The following is a 17,267-nucleotide window of genomic DNA, read 5'->3' as shown; positions in this document are numbered from 1 at the left end:
TAATGGTAACCATCTGGGAACAGGGAAGAAAAAAGAAATTTACTTTGTTATATTTGGAGGGAATAGCAGATTGTGATAGTTTTGCAGTTTCATGTGCAATCATTTTTTTTATTGTAATGGGTTATGGAATTGCTTGTTTTGTTCCATGAATTGAAAATAAAATCATTTTTAAAAGAACTGTATATTCCCAAATCTTAATATTCCAATCTTTATATTGTCTTTTCCATGACAAGCATTTTTCCTTCAAAGCAATGATTAGTTGCTTTACTGATCTTCTTACGCTCCTAATTCAAAAAAGCCCATACCACATGGTTGAGGAGTCAGTAATAATCTTTAGCCACCAGATTCCTCATGTGGTCTTTGCTTGCTTTCTGAGAATTGAGTAAACTGATTCACAGCAATAATTTGTCAATTCTTAGAACTGTCTTTTTTTTTTCATTTTGACCAAGTTTTCCTTTATGTTTCAGTGAAGTTGATATTATTTCACCATGAACTTAAATGATCTTTGAAGTACTTGAGTTTTCCAAAGCTACAGCTACTGCAATACCTCAATCATTGAAGTGTCCTCTTTAAGGGCTACAATAACAAAAAAAAAAAAAAAAATTCATGTTTCCTTGGAATAAAATCCAGTCTTTAAAACTAGAGAATTAAAACACAACAAAAGGGGGTTGGAGCCAAGATGGCGACAGGGGAAGAGCCTCTCTTAGGTGCTTTCTCTCTGTCTTCTGATATTTTCAAACTTATAAACTGAGGACTCTAACTAAATTTTCAAGAGACAGAATCCACAGAGGGATCCAGTGAGGCAGTTCTCCAGCCCAAGGTAACCTGGAAAAGAGTGGAAAGGTTCGGCTCCATGGAGTTGGAAGGGTGGCCACCAGAGTGAAGGAACTTCAGCCCCAGGGCTCTGGGAGCCATGGCTCACAGCAGCAGGGGTAGTTTCCTGACCTACATCCTGGAGAGTACTGGGCACAATTTGGGGGATGGGGGGGACCTCTGCCAGAGCAAGCACATGAAGCCCAGTCCTCAGGGCACTCAGCAAGCAGGTGGCCAGGGCAGCCCAGATCCAGGAACCAGAAGCAGGTGGAGCCAATAAGCAGGAGCCCCCAGGCTGAGTGTTGAGCCTAGGGAGGGGAGTGGAGAGAAACTGCAGAGCTCTGTTCTCTGTCCCTGAAACAGGACTCTGGGGCTCTGACCACATTCAGATCCTGATCGCAGTCTAGGCGCCCCATAGAACAGCAGCTCCCCCGCCCCCAAACCTCTGCCCCGTGGCAGAGGAGTGCACTTGCGGTCATTCACAGACCAGGAGGGAAGACAGAGCCTCACACATCTTCCTCTCCTTTCCCTTCCTCCCATTACTTATCTTTATCACCCAGTGACCCAATTTTTATACCATAGTATAATTATATTCAACTCCCTCCTGTGCCTTGTCTATATATATGCTCTTTCTAACAGCTCTTATAAATGAGTTCATATGAGTATGATCAATATCTTTCTCCCATGTAGGAATTAAAACAGTTCAACATCATTAAGTTCCTCATAATTAGTCCTTCTCATTCACCCCCTATATACTTCATCTGAGTCCTATACTTGGAGATCAAACGTTCTGTTCAGCCCTGGTTGTTTGAATAGGAACATTTGAAAGTTCCCTGTTACATTGAAAGTCCATCTTTTCCCCTGAAAGCATATGCTAGGTAGTTGATTCTCAGTTGTAACCCAAGCTTTTTTTGCCTTCTGGAATATCATAGTTCAAGCCCTATGAGCCCTTAATGTAGACACTGCCAAATCCTATGTAATCCTGACTGTAGAGCCATGGTAGTTGAAACTTTTTGTTTTTGGCAGCTTTTAGTATTTTCTCTTTGACTTGGGAGTTTGGGAATTTGGCTAAAATATTCCTGGGAATTTTTCTTTTGGGATCTCTTTGAGGAGGTGATCAGTGCATTACTTCAATTTCTATTTTACCCTCTGCTTCTAGGATCTCAGGGCAATTTTGCTGTATTATTTATTGAAAAATGAAGTCTAGGCTCTTTACCTAGCCCAATAATTTTTAAATTATCTCTCCTGGTTTGTTTTCTAGGTCAGTTGCTTTTCCAATGAAATATTTCACATTTTCTTCTAATTTTTCATTCTTGATTTCATCAGCTTCTTTTTGTTCCATTTTACATTTGAAGGAGTTATTGTCTTCAGAGAGCTTTTTTTTATCTCCTTTTCTAGCTGGTTAAATTCTGCTTTTTAAGGCATTCTTCTCTTCATTTGTCTTTTGTGTTGCTTTTTCCATTTGGTCTAAACTAGTTTTTAACATGTTATTTTCTTCAGTATTTTTCTGTATTTCTTTCACCAAGCTGCTGACTTGGTTTTCATGATTTATCTGCATTGCTCTCATTCCTCCTCACAATTTTTCCTCTATCTCCATTAACTGTTTTTCAAAGTCTTTTTTGAGGGGCAGCCAGGTGGCACAGTGGATAGAGCACTGGCCCTGGAGTCAGGAGTACCTGAGTTCAAATCCAGCCTCAGACATTTAATAATTACCTAGCTGTGTGGCCTTGGGCAAGCCACTTAACCCCATTTGCCTTACAAAATCCTTTAAAAAAAATCACAAAGTCTTTTTTGAGCTCATCTATTGCCTGTGTCCATTTTCTATTTCTCTAGGAGGTTTTGGATACAAAACCTTCGACTTTGTCATCTTCTGAGTGTATATTTTGATCCTCCATGGGACCAAAGTAATTTTCTGTGGTCAGATTCTTCTTTTTTCTGTTGTTTGTTCATTTCCTCAGTCTTTGACTAATTTACTGCACTTCCAAGGCTTTGGGGTGGGGGTTGGAGGACACCCCACTGGGATCTTAATTCTTCCAAAGTTTTATGAGAGGCTCTGACTGCTCTCTTGCCTGTACTCTGATATATGGATAACCACAGGCCCTCCCCTCTGCCCTGGAGCTGTGAGGAGAATCCCTGCTTGGCTATGAAAGTATGGAAGCCCAAACTGAAACCTGGATCTGAGTGTGGGCAAACAGCAGAGTCCTGCCCCAGGAAGAGCAGAGAGCAGAGACTTTTGCAGTCTACCCCAACACCCTTACTGTGTGTGTGGGCGGCTCTAGAAGTTCTGGGTGACTTCTGTGATTCCTGCTGTAGATTCTCATCACAGGGCTGCTCCAAGGCTGGCACTCTGTTCTATGCTCACTGTGGTGCAGCAGAGTTCTCTCATCAACTTGGTGTCCTAATGATCCCTGGGTCAAGAGATCTGAAAACTGCCCCCTCTGCTATGGACCCAGGTGCCCCCAGGGACCCAGGCACCCTGGGCTGTTCCTGGAAGGCTGGAACTGGTTTGTTCCAGCCAGGCTGCACTGCGCTGCAACTGCACTGCAGCTCTTTCCAACCCCCAGTACCAGTGAAACTGACCTTTCCTGCAGAACTTCTAAGTTGTCTGGGACTGAAAAATTGTATCACTCAGTCTTTCTGTAGATTCTGCCCCTCTAAATTTTGACTAGAGTTATAATTTGACAGCTTTTTTGGAGGAATGAGTTTCTGGGAATTCCTGCCTTCACACCACCATCTTGGCTTTGCCCCCTTATTTTTTATGATTTCCTATGGGTATAGCCTAGAATTAGACTTGTAGGGTTAAAGGGTATGAATAGTTTTATTGATCTTTGGGCATAATTCCAGATTGCTCTCCAGAATTGTTGAATCACTCCACCAGCAATGTATTAATGCACCAATGAAGATTGGTGCAACCAAGACCTCTCCAACATTGATCATTTTCCTTAGTCAATCTGATAGGTGTGAGGTGATACATCAAAGTTATTTTAATTTGCATTTCTCTAATCAATAATGATTTGGAGCATTTTTTCATATGATTATATATAGCTTTAATTTCTTCATTTGAAAACTATCTATTCATATCCTTTGATCATTTATCAATTGGGCAATGACTTCCAACCTTATATATTTATTGTTCTGAATATATCTTAGAAATGAGACCTTTATTGGAACTCCTAGTTGTGAAGATTGTTTCCCAGCTTTCTGCTTTCCTTCTAATTTTGGCAGCATTGATTTTATTAGTGCAAAACCTTTTTTAATTTAATATGGTCAAAATCATTCATTTTGCACATAATAAAATACTCTATTCTTTTGTTTGGTCATAAATTTGTTACTTTCCATAGATTAAAAAGATGAGTATTTCTTGTTCTATTAATTCATCTATGGTGTTGCTCTTTATGTCTAAATCCGGTACCCATTTTGACCTTATTTGGGTATAGGGTGTGAGATGTGGATCTATGCCTTGTTTTTGCCACACTGTTTTCCAGTTTTCCCAACAATTTTTGTCATATAGTAAGGTCTTATCTCAGAAGTTAATATCTTTAGATTTGTCAAACAGTAGATTACTGTAGTCATTTACTGCTGGGTTTTTTTAACCTATCCTAATCCACTGATCCCTTACTCTATTTCTTAACCAGTACCAGGCAGTTTTGATGACTACTGCTTTAATTTTAGATCTGGCAGAGCTAGATCACCTTCCTTTACATTATTTTTCATTAGTTCCCTTGCTATTATTGTCTTTTTGTTGCTCCAGATGAATTTTGTTACTTTTTTTCTAGATTGGTAAAATAATTATTTGGTAGTTTGATTGGTATGGCACTGAATAAGTAATTTAGTTTGGGTAGAATTGTCATTTTTATTGTATTGGCTCGACCTTACCATGAGCAAATGTCATTTTTCCAATTATTTGGATAGACTTTATTTGTGTGAGATGTACTTTAAAATTGTGTTCAAATAGCTTCTTGGTTTGTTTTGGGAGGTATATTCCCAAGTATTTAATGTTGAATACAGTTCCTTTAAATGGAATTTCTCTTTCTATTTCTTGCTCTTGTGCTTTGTTGTTTGTATATAGAAATGCTGGTGATTTATGTGGGTTTATTTTATATCCTCCTATTTTGCTGAATTTGTTAATTGTTTTAAGGAGTTTTTTAGATAATTTACTTGGGTTCTGTAAGTATCCCAACATAGCATCTGCAAAGAGTAAAAGCTTTGCTTCCTCATTGCCAATTCTGATTCCTTCAATTTCTTTTTCTTCTCTTATTGCTAAAGCTAATATTTCTAAAACTATATTGAGTAATAATGGTGATAATGAGCATCATTATTTCACCGTTCATTTTATTTGGAAATGCTCCAAGTTTATCCACATTGCATATAATATTTGCTGATGTTTTAGATAGATACTACTTATTATTTTAAGGAAAACTCCATTTATCCCTAAACTTTCTAGTGTTTTTTAATATGAATGGATGTTGTATTTTATCAAAGGTTTTTTTCAGAATCCATTAAGATAATCATATGATTTCTGTTGGTTTTGCTATTGATACGTTCAGTTATATTGAGTGTTTTCCTAATACTACATGATCCCTGCCTACCTGGTAATACTTCATCATGGTATATCATTCTTGTAATAACTTGATGTAATCTCATGGCTAAAATTTTATTTAAGGTTTGTGCATTAATGTTCATCAGGGAAATTGGTCTATAATTTTCTTTATTTTGGTTCTTCCCGGTTTTGGTATCAGCACCATATTGATATCATAAAAGGAATTTGGTAGAACTCCTTCTTCTCCTATTTTTAAAATACTTTATGTAGAATAGGAACTAATTGTTCCTTAAATGTTTGGTGGAATTCACTTGTAAATTCATCTGGACTGGAGACTTTTTTCTTAGGAAGTTTATTGATGATTTCTTCAATTTCTTTTTTTTCTAAAATGGGGTTATTTCAGCATGTTATTTCCTCTTCTGTTAATCTAAGCAGTTTGTATTTTTATAAATATTCATCCATTTCATTCAGGTTATCAAATTTTTGGCATACAGTTCAGCAAAGTAGCTCTGAATTATCCCTTTAATTTCCTCCTCATTGATGGTTAGTTCACATTTTTCATTTTTGATACTGGTAATTTGTCTGTCTTCCTTTTTTTTTAAAGCAGATTAACCAAAAGTTTATCTGTTTTATTGGTTTTCTCATAAAACCTATTCTTAGTTTCATTTATGAGATCAATGGCTTTCTTGCATTCAATTTTATTAATCTCTCCCTTGATTTTCAGAATATCTAATTTGGCATTTAATTGGGGATCCTTAATTTGTTCTTTCTCTAATTTTTTAGTTGTATATCTAATTCACTGATCTCTTCTTTCTCTATTTTATTCATATAAACATTTAGGGATTTAAAGCTTTCCCCTTAAAACTGCCTTGCCTGCATCTCATAAATTTTAATATGATATCTAATTGTTATCATTTTCTTTAATATAATTATTATTTCTATGATTTATTGTTTGATTCACTCATTATTTAATATTAAATTATTTAGTTTTTAATTAGTTTTTAGTTTCTCTTTCTATGAACCTTTATTACATGTAATTTTTATTGCTTCATGGTCTGAGAAGTATGCATTTATTATATCTGCCTTTCTGAATTTTATTAAGAGGTTTTTATGCCCTAGTACATGGTCAATGTTGGTAAGGGTGCCATGTACTGCTGGGAAAAAAAAGGTTTTATTTTCTATTCCCATTAAGTTTTCTCCCAAGGTCTTTCTCATCTAAATTTTCTAAGATTACATTCACATTCTTAACTTTCTTCTTGTTCATTTTGTGGTTAGATTTATCTAGCTCTGAGAGAGGGAAGTTGAGGTCCTCCGTTATTAAAGTTTTGCTGTCTATTTCTCCTTGTACTTCACTCAACTTTTTCTCTAGGAATTTGGATGCCATATCACCAGATGTATGCATGTTTAATAATGATATAGCTTCATTACCTATGGTACTTTTTAAGAAGATATAGTTTCAAACCATTCCCCAAATGAAAAATAGTCAAGAGATATGCAAAGGAAATTTGTAGATGAGGAACTCAAAGCGATTGATAGTCATATGAAAAATGATCTAAATCACTACTTATTAGAGAAATACAAATTAAAGCATCTCTGAGGTACCACTTCACACTTCTAAGACTGGCCAATATGACCAGAAAGGACAACAATCAATGTTGGAAGGAATGTGGTAAATCTGGGATATTAACACATTGTTGGTGGAGTTGTGAACTCAACCAATTTTTCTGGAGAGTAATTTGGAATTGTGCCCAAAGGGCAATAAAAATGTGCATTCCTTTTGATCTAGCAATACTACTACTGGGTCTATACCCTGAAGAGGTTGTGAAGAAAGGTTAAAAACATCACTTGTACAAAAATATTCATAGCAGCCCTGTTTGTTGTGGCAAAGAATTGGAAATTGAGTAAATGCCCATCAATTGGGGAATGGCTGAACAAATTGTGGTATATGTACATAATGGAACACTATTGTTCTATTAGAAACCAGGAGGGATGGGAATTTCAGGGAAGTCTAGAAGGATTTGCATGAACTGATGCCAAACAAGATGAGCAAAACCAGAACATTGTACACCCCATCAGCAATATGGGGGGTGATGATCAACCTTGATGGACTTGCTCATTCCAACAGTGCAATAACCAGGCACAATTTTGAGGTATCTGCAATGGAGAATATCATCTGTATCTAGAGAAAGAATTGTGGAGTTTGAACAAAGACCAAAGAATATTACCTTTAATTTTTAAAAAAAAAAGCTGTTATATTAAGTATTATTGTATTAGGTAATTTTGCTATCTCTTATACTTTATTTTTTTTCCCTTAAGGATATGATTTCTCTCTCATAACATTCAACTTAGATCAATGTATACCATGGAAACAAGTAAATACTAAAAGATTGCCTTGGGGGGGTGGAGTAGGGAAGCAAGATTAGGAGAAAAATTGTAAAATTCAAAATAAATAAAATAAAAAGCAAAAAATAAAAGAAATGATGAGCAGAAAAATATGGTAATATTTACATAAACTGTTGCAAAGTGAAATGAGCAGAACCAGGAGAACATTATACACAGGAAAAGTATTATATGATGATCTATTATGAATAACTTAGCTATACTCAGCAATACAATGATTCTGTTCTATATAAGGCTGTTGTATAATACAAGGCTGTTTTATAAAAAATGAAATCTATTTTTGCTTTTGCTTTATCTGAAATTGGATGATTACCCCTGACTTTTTTTCCAGCTAAAATATAGTATATATTGCCCCATCCTTTTATCTTTTACTTGTGTGTGTCTCTCTGATTCAAATGTGTTTCTTGTATTTTAAGATTCTGTTTTTTAATACATTTTTGTTATCCACTTCATTTTCTGGGACAATTCATCCCATTCACATTTACAATTAAAATTACTAATTCTGTATTTCCTTCCTTTCTCCTTTGAATTTTTCTTTCCCTTCCTCTTATTCCTCCTCACCAAAGTTTTATTCCTTCTACCCTTTAACTTTCCTTTTAGTTTCAGTTTATTTTCTCTTATACCTTCACCCTCCTTTTATCAGTCCCTTCTTCCCATATCTTTACTTTCCCCTGCCCACCCACCCCCACTTCACTGTAGATTTTAAAATCCAATTTGGAATGTATCTTATTCCCTCTCTAGGTCAAATATATTGAATAGAATATTCAATATTGAATTGAATAGAATTTAATTCAGTGTTCACACTCTCCTTTCTTTCCTTCTAAAATTATAACTCATTGTGCCTCTTCACTTGGTGTTATTTATCACTCAAGTTCTATTAATCAAGTATCATCAATCACAGCTTAATCAACTGATCCATCAATTGTTCAATTGCTTACTTGATAAACTCCAAGTATTATCAAAGTACCATAAAAGATTAATTGATTGATTGATAAGCAACATTTCCTCAGTCACTAATTACCCTCCCCTCTTATGTCTCATTAGAAGTACACTCTTCAAGACTCTTAAATTACAACTCATAACCATTTTTTTCCTTGTCTCCTTTTCAAGTACCATCCAAATAGATAAAATCCTCATGAGCCAAAGTATCATTCAAAGTCTAATCACTCCACTCCCTCTCACACTTTACACCCTCCTCCCCACCCAGGGTATTTAAGCTTTTGTTAAGTAAAGTAAGGATTAACCCAAAAACCTTGATTCAATTAACTATCAGAATCTTAAAGGACTCTAAGTACTCGGAGGCTCTGAAAGTCTCACTTGAGAACTTCACAAATGATTGTTAGTCATGGGAGACACTGACTCAGGACTTCCCAGTTAATGATGCCCTTAACAAAGAAAGTGCTAGGCTTTGTCTCAACATAGTGATGTCAGCTTTGATCTTTTCAATGTAGAGATAAGTCCCAACTATATCCATCCCTCTACATCCAATCTCTTCAATTATATTTGACCTTTTAATTATCCTAAGAGAAGTACAATTATCAAGAGTTAAAAGTGTTATAACTTCCCTTTTAGGATTGTATACAATTTGATGGTCTTGATTAATATTTGTTTTGTTTTGTTTCATTTTTTTCCTTCTCCTTTCCATTTACCTTTTCATGAATCTCTTGAGTTTTGTATCTGACAATTGATTTCTCTTTTCAGTTCTGGACTTTGAGTCAGAAAACTCTGGAAGTCCTCTATTTCATTAAACATTTACCTTTTCCCCTGACAGTATAAGCTGAATTTTGCAGAGTAGTCAATTCTTGGTTGTAATTTCAGAGAGAGAGAGACCAGATTTGAATTCAGGTACTCTTGACTCCAGGGCAGGTGCTTTATCCACTACGCCACCTAGCCGCCCCTCTATGTATTCTTTCAATGGTTATATTGTCTTCTTGTTCTAGCAGATTTGAACAGATTTTTCTAATAATTTCCTGCATAATGTTTTCCAGGTTCTTTTTTGTTTTGATCTAGGCTTTCTAGTAGTCCAATGATTCATAGATTATCTCTTCTGGATCTATTTTCCAGGTCATTCATTTTTCCTTAAAGATACTTTATATTTTCTTCATATTTTTTCAACCTTTTTATTCTGTTTGATGGAATCTTCTAGTCTCATAGATTCATTAATTATTATTTGTTCAATTCTAATTTTAGACTTTTACTTTCTTTGATCACATTTTGTGTTTCCTTTTTTAAAAGCATTGACTGCTGTGATCAATTTTTCACAATTTTCCTGCATGATTCTCATTTCTGTTTACCATTTTTCTTCTTCCTCTCTTCTTTGGTTTTTAAATTCTTTTGTAAGATCTTCTATGAGTTTTTGGATTTGGGTCCAATTCATAGACTGTCTTGAGACTTCCCCTGTGAATGATTTTTCACTGACTTCCTGCTATATGGTATTGCAATCATCTTTATCTGCAAAGTAGTTTTCTATAAGTGAGCATTCTTTTAGCTTTTTTGTTCATCTTTGTTGTTTTAGCTCTCTTCTTGGGGTAGAAGGAGTATAGAACCAATTTTTTTTTTTTTTTTTTTTTTGGCTGGGGCTGGGATCTGATCCCTGGCTTGTCATTGGCCAAGATGTTGCCTGTGCAGTCCAGGTCTTGCCTTTGCAGAGATTTGTCTCCTTTATGTCCAGATTCTGACTTCACAGTGGTTTGTTCCCAACCCAGTCCTGTCTTTTGCCCCAGTGTTCTCAGGTTTAGCCTTGGTTTGGGTTGGGACCCTCCCTGCTGGATTGCTATCTAGTTGCCAGGACCTCTGCTGTTGTCAAGCTGTCAGAACCTGGACTACACTGTGACTAAATGTCTCCCACTGGTTTTCCCACTCTCCTGCCTCCTGGACTTTACTTCCCCTTTTCCCCCAAAGAGCCAGATTTTCACTAAAGATCTTCCACAATGTCTGCCATTGAAAACTTTTTGGATCTTCTCTTTTTCTTGATGGTATCTGTAGCTTGAATGTCAGTGCAGAATCTTAATTTATCCTTGATAGGGAAAAGCTCCAGGAGCATGTCAGTTTCACACTGCCATCTTGACTCCAACCCAGAAGACCTGGTATTCTCAATTAATTACAAATTGTTATTGCATTGAAATATTTCATGTTGCATAAAGCCATGTATATTTGCATACTTTACTAAACTTTAACAACTATTACAGATATTTTATTAATATTTATTGCTGTTGTTCAGTTGTTTCAGTTGTGTCCAACACTTCACGATCCCTTGGAGGATTTTCTTGGCAAAGCTGTTGGAGTGATTTGCCATTTTCTTCTCCAACTCATTTTACAAAATGAAGAAACCAAGGCAAACAGAGTTAAGTGACTTACCCAAAGGCAAGTAATTGTCTGAGATCACATTTGAACTCGGCAATTGACTCTTCCTTATTTCAGCCCCAGTACTCTCTCCATTAGTATTAGTATTAGTATTATTTATATTAATATTAAGAGGTAATAAAGAGCACAGGTGGATCAAATTTTATACAACTAATAATTCTTTAAGATATATGTGTATATAAATTGACAAATTAATTAACATCATGGAATTTAAAATAATACAAATTTACATTTTATATATAGTACTGTTAGTCTTGACAAACTATATAGTAATAATGAATCAAATTGGAGACTTTTTTGGAATAATATGCTTTTATGTAGTTATAACAGGTTTACATAATAATTTACAAATTGAGGTGATCCTCACAACTGTCCTGTGAAGTGTGAGTAGCAGGAGTTATTATCCTCATTTTACAGATGAAGTAACTGAAATACAAAAGTTAAGGGATTTGCTAAGAATCACACAGATCTTACATGGAAGAACACGGATGCATACACTTTTCCTCCTCACTTAAAAAGGGCAATACATCTCTACCAAATTTCAAAGTATTTCCATTTGTTTAGGCAAATCTCTGATTACTAATAAAGAAAAATTTTAAGTGCAATAATTGGGAGCAACCCTGCCTTGCACATGTACCTCCAATACGAGGTACCCCACATTCTAGTACTCCATGGATCTATATACATTCAGATATTTTGTGTTTTCTTCTACCAGTCATTCAGAGAACATAATTAGCTCAAAGTAGAAATATTTAATGAAATAATGCAATAAAAAATTAATAATAAAGCATTTCTCCCATAAAACTGAGACAAACTTTCCCATAAACACGTATGTCATCAAAGGGGAAAGTGAATACTCTTAGGGAACAAGTATGAAGAAACAAATATGTAAAAAGGTCATCTATGTGGAGCCTACACTCATATAGGAAACATGTATGAGCAGGACACATCCTCATATAGGATCAATTGTAACCAGACTGCATACATAGAGATGAACCCCAGTGGGGAAAAATGGGATTCTGGGTATATACATGAAATCATCTCTATTTAAATAAGAATATACTACAAGTCTTGATAAAATTTCTTAATAGACCCTATGCTTGCTGTGCCCCTAAATATAAAGCTTGAAGACAGAGAGAGGAAAAAGTAGCCAAAGTCATTTGGTATCTCTGACTCAATAACTTATTTCCTAATGAACTCAATAGTCTAGAAAATTCATTTAGTTTCTGGATTACCAGTAAATATATAGGATGTCATTTATACATTAGATAATTTATAGTTAATTGTTTCTAGGCTTATATTTTGAGATTACACTTTTAAATATCATGGATCACAAACTTTCAGTGTTGCCAAGAAACTCAGAGATCATCTAGGCTGGTGATTTCAATCTGAAAAAAAAAAAAAGCAATCCCTGAGGCCAACAATGTGATTTGTGTACTGGTATTGTGAGAAGATCTTTAGAATCCAAAGATCTAGGTTCTGAGGCCAGCTCTGCTACCTCTGTGTGTTTGGCAAGGAATTTAAGCTCTCTCAGCTTCAATTTCCTCATCTTTAAAAGGAGAGGTTTGGGTATGATCCTTCAGCTTTCCTCCAACACTAAAACCATACATTCCTAAAGTTATTTTACTTAGAGCTAGTTCACAACATTTCTCAAATAAATTCCCTTCTCTTTTCTGATACTAGCATTACCTTGGCATAGACTCCCATGTCTAAGCTACTAGCATTGTCTTTGGTTCAGATTTCTTCCCACTTCAGTTCATACTCCAAACAGCCAATGAAGTGAACTTCCAAAACATGGGCACTGATCATGGCACTCCCTACTTATTAAAGTCCAGTGTCTTATTATTTCCAAGATTAAATATAAAATTTTTGTTTATCTTCTAAAACCTTTTTGCTTTTATCCTTTCATTCTCTACATATTCTACCATCCACTAACACAGGCCTCCTTACTATTCTTCACACGGGACCATTCATCTCCTGACTCTATATATTTTCTCTGGTCATCCTATACACCTGGAAAACTTTCCCTTCTAATCTTTGCCTCATCTTTCCTGACTTTATTAACATCTCAAAAAAAAATCTACCTTTAGCAAAAAGTCTTAATTAGTCCTCCTTAGTTCCCATGCCTTTCCTTTGAGACTGCTTTCAATATAATATGCATATATCTTATATAGACATGTTTTTTTGCATGCTGTCATCCCCATTTAACTATAAGCTTTAGTTTCATTTTCTTTGTATCCCTCAGACTTTATTTAATAAATGCTGGTTCACTTAACTTGTGGATTGCAATCACATACCAGCTTTTATACTTATTAATTGTGGAACTTGGAGTAAAATACCTCAGCCTCTGGTATTCCATCTATAAAATGGAAATAATATCTTCCTGACTAGCTCAAAGAATTATCATTAGAATCAACTAAGAGAACATGAAAAGAGTCTACAAAATATAAAATGCTGCATAAATGTGCTGTTATTATTATTATTATTATTATTATTGTTATTATTATTACCATCCACGTTTAAACAATCAGAGGAATTAACTTGAATTATTTGGTATCTATTTTCTTTTTAGAACTTTTCTAATGTGTTTGCTTTTGATTTGGGCAAATGAGTATATTTGCTATTCATTGTGGAATTGGCATTTGAGGGGAACAGAGTCAAACCTTACACATATTTAATCTCTCTCTAGGCTTCAATTTCCTCATCTTTAAAAGGAGAGCTTTGAGCATGATCTTTTAGGTTCAAACTAAAATTACTTGTCATTGTCTGACAATATTTAAGAGAGCAGAGATATAATTCTAGATCAGTGCCCTTTTTCTGAAGAAAAGAGAATGGCCAAGCTCTGGTCCATAACTCCTGATCCTCTCCTGGCAGGAATGAAAGAATCCCTAGAAGAATAGGCAAAGGATCATCTAGAGATACCTATTAATGGATGCGCTAAATAGTCAGTTCTAACCAGAGTCCACTGTTAAGAACTGACACCTCAGAAATCAGCAAAATGCACAAATCAAGGCTTAATTGTTTCATCAATTATCTAAACTTAAGAAAATATTAATAGTTAAAATGAGTTATAGGTACATTTTTTCCTTAGAGAGATGTATGTTAAACATTTACCAGAACATCCTTGTATCTTTTCACATATACACCCATATAGACACAACCTAACACACTGCACCATACCTTTACACAAAAATTGGGCCACATCACTCCTCTGTTTGAAATTGTGGTTCTTTCTTGTTTATGGAGTAAAGTTCAAATCCCTTTTTTCTGACATTGAAGGCCCTCCATCACTTGGCCTACCCCCCCCTTTCCAGTCTTACCTCATTTTGCCATTCCTCCATATGCTCTATATTCTAGTCACACTATCTTCAATATGCATCATATTCACACTTTCATGTCCTCCTCCCCTACTCATAGAAAATCCTCTCTTCCTTTCTTTGCTCTCTAAATTCCTACCTCAGCTTTAAAAACCAACTGAAGTTCCCCAATCCTCACCCTTCTCCCCCAGACTTCACATCACCTTTGGTTGGGGACTCTACAGTAGTCACATAGCATCTTTGCAACTCTACAGTGACCCCATCGGGGATTTTCTTGGCAGAGACACTGGAGTGGTTGCCATTTTCTTCTCCAGCTCATTTTATAAATGAAGAAACTGAGGCAAACAGGGTTAAGTGACTTGACCAGGATCACGCAACTAGTAAGTGTATGAGGTCACTTTTGAAGTCAGGAAGATAAGTCTTTCTGATTCCAGATCTAGCACTATCATCCACTGAATTACTTAGCTGCTCCATCATCATTATTATTACAATGGACTCACCAGCTAAAATCTCACTTTCTTCAAGAAGGTGAAGACTGTATTAAAACTTTATTAGTATTTTGGTTCCCTACTATATTGTAATCTCCTTGAGAACATGTACCAGAATAGTCTTCTGTATACAGTGAGTGCCCATTAAATGCTTGTGGCAGCATATGGTATTGTGCTGTATTTCATTGTATCACTCATCCCAGTCTCCTTGTTGACCCACTTCTTAGTCTCTAGCAAATTTATTGAACACTCACTTGGAAAGTACCTTCTGTCCCATTTTTCAGACTCATCCTCTCATCTTTCTAGTAATACCTAAAACATAAGCTCTCTTCAAAGACTGCCCTTACTAATGAGAAGAGCAATAGTGATTTCCCCCAACAAGAAATCTCCTTTTCATTCACCACTCCACTAAACTAATCAACCTTTTAGCTTTCAGTTATTAAACATTAACTTTATTTATACTTTTAATACCTCTGCCTATATCAGGGCTGGCAAAATTATAACTATCTAGAATGAGGGTCAGTCTTCTTTATGATGCTTTGCATTAATAATAGTAGATGAAATTTGTAAGGTGCTTTAGATTAATGAAGCATATATTATTATATTTGATTCACAACAGCCCTTAAGATAATATTCATTTGAGGGGCGGAGCCAAGATGGCGACATGAAGGGATCGAGTCTTAGGAGCTCTCTGATAAAAACTCATAAACTAAGGACTCTAATTAAACTTTCGAGAGACAGAACCCACAAAGGGACCCAGTGAGGCAGTTCTCCTACTCAAAGTAACCTGGAAAAGAGCAGAAAGGCTCTGCTCCCTGGGGCAGAGGGGCTGCCCGCCAGAGGGGTGGCCCGCCAGAGCCAAAGAACTTCAGCCTCCCGGAGGCACCCCCAGGGCGCTGAGAGCCTCAGCTCACAGCAGCAGGGGAGTCTCCTGAGCTGCACCCCGGGGAGCACTGGCACAAAGTGGGGGAACAGCGGGGGACCTCTGCCAGAGCAAGCACGTGGAGCCCAGCCCTTAGGGCACACAGCAAGCAGTCTTTCCCCAGCCTAGACCAGGAAACAGAAGCAGGTGGAGCTGGTAAGCAGGAGCCCCCAGGGCATGAGCCCATTGAGCTGAGGGAGGGGAGTGAAGAGAGACTGCAGAGCTCTGTCCTCTGCCTCTGGAACAGGACTCTGGAGCTCTGACCACATTCAGATCCTGATCGCAGTCTAGGCCCCCCAATAGAACAGCAGGGCCCCCCCCACCTCAGCCCTGTGGCAGAGGGGGGCGCTTATGGTCATTCACAGACCAGGAGGGAGGACAGAACCTCACACACTGAGACCCTTGTGGGAGTGTCCCAAAAGCTCAGGAAGCACCCCCAAAAAACAGGTTTAGGCTGGGAAAATGGACAAACAAAGAAACAAGAGGAAGACCACTGAGAAATATTTTGCAAATGAGCCCAAGAAGGATCAAAATACTCAGCCTGAAGATAAGGAAGCACAAGCTCCTGCATCTAAAGACTCCAAGAAAAACAGAAATTGGGCTCAGGCTATGACACAGCTCAAAAAAGACTTTGAAAATCAAATGAGGGAGTTAGAAGAAAAACTGGGAAAAGAAAGGAGAGACATGCAGGAAAAACATGAAAATGAAGTCAGCAGCTTAGTCAAGGAAATCCAAAAACATGCTGAAGAAAATAGCATGCTAAAAAAAACAGCTTAGGTCAAATGGATAAAACAGTTCAAAAAGTTATTGAGAAGAAGAATGCTTTAAAAAGCAAAATTGGCCAGATGGAAAAAGAGATAAGAAAATTCTCTGAGCAGAATAAATCCTTCAGACAAAGAATAGAATTCAGGGAGATTGATGAATTTAACAGAAATCAGGAATCAATACTTCAAAACCAAAAAAAATGAAAAATTAGAAGAAAATGTGAAATATCTCATTGAAAAAACAACTGATATGGAAAACAGACTTAGGAAAGATAATTTGAAAATTATTGGAATACCTGAAAGTCTTGATCAGGAAAAGAGCCTTGACATCATTTTCAAAGAATTACTACAGGAAAATTGCCCTGATATTCTAGAAGCAGAGGGCAAAATAGAAATGGAGAGAATCCACCGATCCCCCCGAGAAAGAGATCCCAAAAAACCAACCCCCAGGAATATTATAGCCAAATTCCAGAGCTCCCAAGTCAAAGAGAAAATATTACAAGCAGCCAGAAGGACACAGTTCAAATATTGTGGAGCTGCAGTCAGGATCACACAGGACTTAGCAGCAGCTACATTGGAAGCTCGTAGGGCTTGGAATACAACATACCAGGAAGGCAAAAGAGCTTAGAATGCAGCCAAGAATGAACTACCCACCAAGGC

The sequence above is a fragment of the Macrotis lagotis genome, chromosome 4 (assembly GCF_037893015.1).
Source record: "Macrotis lagotis isolate mMagLag1 chromosome 4, bilby.v1.9.chrom.fasta, whole genome shotgun sequence".
NCBI classification, from domain to species: Eukaryota; Metazoa; Chordata; class Mammalia; order Peramelemorphia; family Peramelidae; genus Macrotis; species Macrotis lagotis.
The sequence above is the reverse complement of the archived record's forward strand: the minus strand, read 5'-3'. Positions refer to the sequence as shown.